Below are 7,564 nucleotides of genomic sequence, written 5' to 3'. Positions count from 1 at the left end.
CGAGCTGCGCAAGGATAACCCCTATAAAGCAACACATATTCTACAACATTTTGACCATAGGTTGCAAAATTCAGAAGAGATACGCATATAAGCGTTGTAGCATATGCGTTGTAGACTTACATCTCATGATCATAGTGTCATACATGGATTGCAACAGATCTTATATGTTGCCATATATGTGTTCTATATTATGTCTAAATTTACATAATTAAAAGTAAAAATTAGACATGTCGACAGACATAATGAATGTGGTGGCAAAAATATCTACTAACCATTCGAGCGAAAACCAAATCGCACGTAGTCCCTTCATTTTATTCTACAATCCACATCAGGCTAAATCGTATTCGGTTAAAGGCATTGACACAAATGGGCGCACCCCATTGACCCTTTTTCTACTTAAACAACAAAAAATGATGAGTGGCAGTGGGATTGAACTCTAGACATCTTCTTTCAAATACAAACCCAGTAACCACTAGAACATCTAAATGCTTGTGCCTACTAACTTCATTTTCCCATTTTATTCTTTCTTCAGTTCGGGGAAGCCCCCGGTTTTGGGAAGCTTCCCTAGACGGATTTTTTCTAGACCGCTTTTGTTTGTTTATTCTTTCGTTTTTTCTATTTCTATTTTTTATTTTTGCAAAATGCATGAATTTTTTTCCAGTATGGATGAACTTTTTTCAAAATTGAGATTTTGCTTCTAAATTGATGAACTTTTTTTTCAAATTGATGAACTCATTTCAAATTTTGGAAATTTTATTGAAAATGGATGAACTTTTTTCAAAATTCGATGGACGTTTTTTAATTCAATGTACATTTTTTGAAATCGATGAGCTTTCTTCAAAATTGATGAAATTTTTCATATTGGTGAAATTTTTGTCCAATTCATAAAAGTTTCTCAAATATATGTTTTTGTGTTTCTGCTAACTTTTTCCAAATTGATGAACTTTTTTAGAAATTCATGATCATTATTTTAAATCGGTGAACTTTTTAAATTTCATGATTTTTTTAGAAAATTGTGAACTTTTTCGGAATTCTATAAACTTTTCAAAATCATGTTAACCGTTGGCCGGTTTTTTCCGTCAATCAGAAGCATAGCACATCCGAGAGAAGAGAAACAGGAGGCGGGAAAGCAAGTTGAGTGAGAATAAATAAGAGATGGGCTTGGAGGGAATATAAGCCCAGTAACAGCTTACGCCGCAGGTCGTCCCGGGATAAGAGATGGGCTTGAAAAGAATGGCAAGAGATAAATAAATGTTGTAGCCATAATCATACGTAAACACTAGTCTATCCTGTTGGTGATTTCCTTGCATCCATTCTAGTAGGGCCAAGTTCGAACTTCTGCATGGTTGTTTTCTAACAAATTTTTTATATCACAGGCATTAATTTTTTCTGCAACATGCGTAAATTGAAATAAAAAGCAAAATTAAGCAGCGTTGGACTATGAATTGTAGGCATATTTTTTTAGCAGTAGGGAAATATTACGAGGTCAAAAAATAGTGAGGCATGACAGAAAATAAGAATGATTTTATACCTTTTTGTTATTATATATTAAAGATATTAAAATGCACATATACAATTAAGTCCGCAAGGCAGAATTCCCTTGAACCGGAACCAAAGCTGGGGGAGGTTTGTCGGTGTCCAGACTCGTGCTAATGCACACAGTCCCACCAGAACACTCTCCCGCGCGAACCGCTCTAGGACAAAATTTCATACCGCAAGCATAAATAGATTTTTTCCGTAGTAGGTGTAAATTGAAATAAAAAATCAAAATTAAGTAGCATTGGACTATGAATTGTAGGCATGATTGTTTTTGAGCGGTAGGGAAATATTAAGTGGTCACAAAATAAAGAGGCACGACAGAAAATAAGAATGATTTTTATTATAATATATTAAAGGTATTAAACCGCACATATATTATTAAGTTCGCGAGCCAAAATCCCCTCAAATCGGAACCAAAGCTGGGGGATGTTTGCGGGCGTCCGAACTTGTGCCAATGTACGCAATCCTACAAGAACACTCCAGCGTGAACTGCTCTACGATAATAGTTTTTAAGCGGTAGGGAAATATTAAGTGGTCACAAAATAATGAGGCACGTCAGAAAATAAGAATGATTTTTATTATAATATATTAAAGGTATTAAACCACACATATATTATTAAGTTCGCGAGCCAAAATCCCCTCAAATCGGAACCAAAGCTGGGAGATGTTTGCGGGCGTATCACTTCACTTTTGTTCCTTTCTTAGGGGTTTGCAAGAAACATATACTGATGGTTACGGGTAGATGAGCAAATAAGAGAAGTTACAATATCACAACTATTCTCAGTTATGAGAATACTGAAATGGATATAGACTGATGATATGATGTTCACACATGTTGAAGCAAGTTTTGGAAAGAAGTAATGGATATAGACCTAACTATGCTGATCCTGTTGGTAGGACATTCTCATAGATCATTTTTTTCTTATTCTGGTTGAGATATACTAAAGGCTGTGTACCTGTGAAAAAAGAAGAGACTTCAAATTTTGTATGTAGTACTTGTGTATGTGTGCTCATGAGGTGTCCAGGTTTACTCATGATGTAACATTGGATTTTTTGTTATGTTGTTCTAATTTTCTTACGCTCGCAGTACGAACAATGTATACAGTACTCCGAGACTGCTAGCGAAGTGACTTTTCTTTTAGCTGTTTCTCCATGAAAGTACTATTTATCTCTGATAGTGTGATGATCACTGAATAACTTAAATACCTTTTCAGTAATGACTTAGGATAAAGACGAAGCAGAGAACATAATCTTGGTGAAGGCATCTCAATGGAGATGGGAGAGTGTTGCACAAGTGGATTTATTGGGTTGGGGAAATAGATAAAATATCTTGCTTGGTTTTTGTATTCTCTTTCTGATGTATTTTTTATGTATTATCAGCATGGAATAGATGATGGATACCTCCCATTTAAGTTTGAACTTCTATACGTTTCATAATATGGTTGGATATCGCTAGCTTATACATTATGTTTCATTTTTCCCCACAATTATGCACCCTTAATTTGTGTCCGTATTGCTTTCATAACTTGTTTATTCATTTATGTCACATATTCCTACTCATAGTCTGTTCTGTGAGAAATTGTTTGTTTTTACTTTTTAATAGCTTTCCATGGATAATGGACCGTGTATGGTGATTGGCGGCTTTATTAATCTTCAAACAGTATTATATATTAAGGATCTTGAATGCACGTTTGTCATGCTTTACTTATGCGTGCGTGATTAGGAGTGGTGCTTCTCAGAGAATAAAATTGTGATCTCACCAATTGGTTTGGTCATTGTATTATTCTTATATTAACCGAGACGTGCATTGCACGTGCAACCTTACTAGTTTTTACAAACATGGAAGAAGCACATTGTGTTTGGCACAAATATATGTACATGTGCGTGTCAAGGGCCAGATACGATAATAACAAAAATTATAAATTATTTCACATAATTTTTTACTACTGGTATTCTTTTCTGATTTCGCACCAAAGTTTTCCTTTCCCTCCATTCTCTCCCGCAATAGCGAATAAGCACGCACGCTTGATTACCATGGCCCACTCGCCATATGAATCAAGAACGCATACCAAAATCTGGCATCGCGAGGAGGTAACTGCGCCATCAAAATCGGAAACCTCTCCCTCCCCCATATCAATATAGTTCCCTTCCTTGTCTTGCAGGATCTCTATCTTAAGAAGATCGATCATGGCCTGCCCTCCCTCCTGAACCTCGTAGCACACCCCGCCGATTCAATGAGGTTGAGGGCACAAGAGGCATGTCTTGTTCAGCAACTGGTATGGACAGTAGATCAGTCCCCACCCCCGATTCATAGAAACACAAGGTAAATACTAGTACAACTTGACGATTTCGCCTCCTTCCCCCTTGGTTCAGATCTGTCCCTTCTATGCTTTCTAATTACTCTTCTCTTGTGTGAATTTGATAGTGCACACCAAGTGTTTGATAGCTGTCCTCTGTTATTGGTTCAGAATTTTGGGGGCCTTGAGATAGAGGGGGTTGTTTCTGATTCTTCTTCTATAAGGTTACACGTTCCCTACTTGATCGAGATTAGCTTTTTAGGTTTTATTCATTATAGTGCCCTGACGCCTCCTTGTTTTGGTGTTCATAGGTTTACTGAACATAAGAGGTGGCTTAAATTAGTAACTATTAAGGTTTCAGGTGTGGACGCATGCAATATTTCAATGTAGTTTTGCACCATTACTACCTTGGTGAGTTCAATCTCTTTATAGACTTTCTTTATGGAACTCCAATTCTGACTATCCTATTCTAGTTGGGTAGTACAGTTGGGTTAGTTCTTGCCTAACATTTTGCGGTTGAACACCTAGCAAAGTTTCTTTCTTTCTTCGTGTGTGTGCAGACGTTTGTGACCTTGTTATTTTCTTATTGCTATCATACTGTATTCTGGCTGGGGTGTCATTTGTAGAAAATGAACGATGGAGTGACTACAAGAAGTTTTATCTTGGTCGTACCTATGGACAAATTGCAGTACCATGTCGACCAGTGAGGCCCTAATAAAATGTTAATTTTATTATGAATATCAGAACATGATCTGCAGCAGCACAACTACAAGTCCAGTCTACAAAACGACACACTTGTTCTGAAAATAAATGTTAGTGAACAATCATGTGCACGATAGTGAAAACACGTGTATACTCTGCAACACACTCAGCCTTGGCCCATGGGATCTCCTCACAGTTCCAACTTGAAAATCTCATCAGCCTAGCTATAATGCTTGTGCATGAACGAAACCTCCTTAACACCAAAGAGAATGAACTTGGGTGTCCTTGAGCTTATGACCCTCTTACTATCCATGGATAGTGTTAAACCTGAACATGTGTTACCCCTGCAAACACCAAGTTAAACATCATACCACACAAGTACAAGTTCATTTCCCTAAGCAACTAAAATACATCAACAGATAAATTACTAGTATCGAAAGATAACTGCATTTTATTCATAGTAATGTTCCCAGCATAGAAAAAAACTAAAAAGCATGGGGTCATCGAAAGAGCTGCTATATGTTGTTTCATTTTGTTACTTGCTCTTTTTCTTATACACCTGATGAACAAAATAATGGACCCCTTGCAAATTTACATTTTAGAGTAACGGTTTCATGTCTTAGTTCATCGTTTTCACTATGAAATAGGAATAGCTTGATTTATTCCCAGTACCTACTCAGTACTAAATGAGTTGTCATTTTGATTTGATAAGGAATAAATGTGGGCAGACTTATTTTTATTGATTGAAGGGGCAGACATTACTTCAAAATATGATTGTTTGAGCTCAAATCTGAATTAATCGTCTTCACATCTGTGGGGATGACTGTCATAAGGTCGAGTAGGACCACATAATATTGTCTTTTACATAATTTATTTAAACTTTTGGTCATTGTCATGTTGCAACAGATATGTAATGGACAAGAATTTCAGTGCACGGGCGAAGGGAAATATATTCTGCTGCACATAAGGTATATATCCATTACCATATACAATATGTTCAAAATATGTTACTCCAATGGTTATGTATCTACTGGTCGTCTTGCTAAATGTTATTAAAAACAAGAATGTTAGTGCATGTCCGGGAGAAAAAACTTCTGTTGCAAACAAGCGGTATCCTTTCATAATCACATACAAATTTTGTTTAGACTATTTGTGGCTTGTTTAGTTGTTTATTACTTCTTTGTTATCAGTCTATTATCCAGACTACAAAAACAACATAAGGTGCTAATGCATGCTGTAAGAGTGCTCGAAGTGGTTCCCTGAATTGGATGGATGCCAATGAACTATTTGTTGTGCTCAAGTTCATTTCATATGTTCCCCTGTTTTGTTTCTGTCTTCTCATATGGCAACTTTTATTTTTTCTAACAGGCAGGAACTAAAGTATTCTTGAAGAGCCCGAAAAATCATAACAAGCGTAGCTCTAGATACAATGGTAAGTTCTGATCCAAAATTTAAACTTGATGGTCCTGAAATTAGAAATGAATTCTGGGTAGTGCATGTCGATATGGCACTAGTGCAAACTGAATATTTTGTATAAAGTCGCAAAACTGCAATACTCTCGGTAATGCATAAAAATAAAAGATTGCATGGCCTTCAACCATTGTACGTGACTAATATTTGCCTATATTACTACTTGCATCATGTCAAGGTATTGTGTGTTAATAGTTCATTTTTGTTTTCGCGTTTGTAGATTCAAAAGATAAATGGATGAGTATATGGGAGCGTGGCGATTATACTGCAATGATGATGTCGATGATCCATTTCATGATGATGATGGATGCATTTAGATTTAGTTATGTTGTCGAGATGACGTTCATGTCGGATGTTGTTCCTCTGTTAAGATGGATATTTTCAGTTTAAGTTTCGCTATCAAGAAAATTGTTAGATTATGCATCACATTTGGATGATGTTCCTCCTGTAATATCCACTATTGTAATCCAAAAGCTTTGATCTAATATATGATTTCTTCCTCTCGTGAGTATATTGTCTTGTTTTTTGTTCACTTGAAATACATAATTATTGCCTTTACATAGAGCATTAATTTAGTTGCTAGCAATATATAATTATAAATACATATAATATTATAATTGACACTATATATACCAACACATGAAACGTTGGAAATTCTCCATTGCCAAGCAATGGGATTTTGATTTATGTACATCAAACACCAACATATAAAATTGTTGTAAAAGTTCGTTTTATGTGTTGTTCTCTTGCAACGGACCCTTTTACCAATGATAGTATAAGCGTTGCATTATGCGCTAGCAACACTGGATAAGGCTACGCATCCCAAATCGTTGGTAAAGACCCTAGAAACACATATATGGACTTTTAGATACGGAAAAAGGGTTGCTATAGTGGGGGTCCTATTGTAGTGGTGTGGGTCCTGACAACAGGTAGGGTGGTCGTTGAATTGACCTCCAGAGCTTCCCCTATACGTCTTTGCTTCTTGCCATCCTGGTGTTTTTTATCCTTTGACAGGACCGGTAGTCGGGCCGTCAAAGAAGGCCTTTGTAAAATAAACCTGGAAAAGGAAAAAGGAAATATTGACATTATATGTGTGTCCGGGATCGATCGAGCCGAACTATGGATCACAAGCTAGTTGTGCCTCCGTTGATGCCCATGGGATTTCTAGTGCGTAATTATGCACGCGTGGTACGAATGCCACTACCTGATTGGGGCTGGGACAGAGTCCAAATTGCTAGTCGAGATCTTGATGAGCCGAGCTGTCCTGTTGCAGCATAGTCCGGACCCTCTTTATGATGTCCGAGGGCTCGGCAGCCGGATTACGGTTCTGCTTGAGAAGGTCGCTCTATACTTCTGCTGCTAGGGGGGCAGCGTGCTCCTCTCTGCGGAGGGAGCGTTCCGTGTTTCTGTTGACCGTTATGACGCCGCGTGGACCGGGCATCTTAAGCTTAAGATAAGCATAGTGTGGGACCGCATTGAACCGAGCGAATGCAGTCCGTCCGAGCAGTGTGTGATAACCACTATGGAATGGGACGATGTCGAAGATTAACTCCTTG

The sequence above is a fragment of the Triticum dicoccoides genome, chromosome 1A (genome assembly GCF_002162155.2).
Source record: "Triticum dicoccoides isolate Atlit2015 ecotype Zavitan chromosome 1A, WEW_v2.0, whole genome shotgun sequence".
Classification (NCBI taxonomy): domain Eukaryota; kingdom Viridiplantae; phylum Streptophyta; class Magnoliopsida; order Poales; family Poaceae; genus Triticum; species Triticum dicoccoides.
This window is presented reverse-complemented; position numbering follows the sequence as displayed.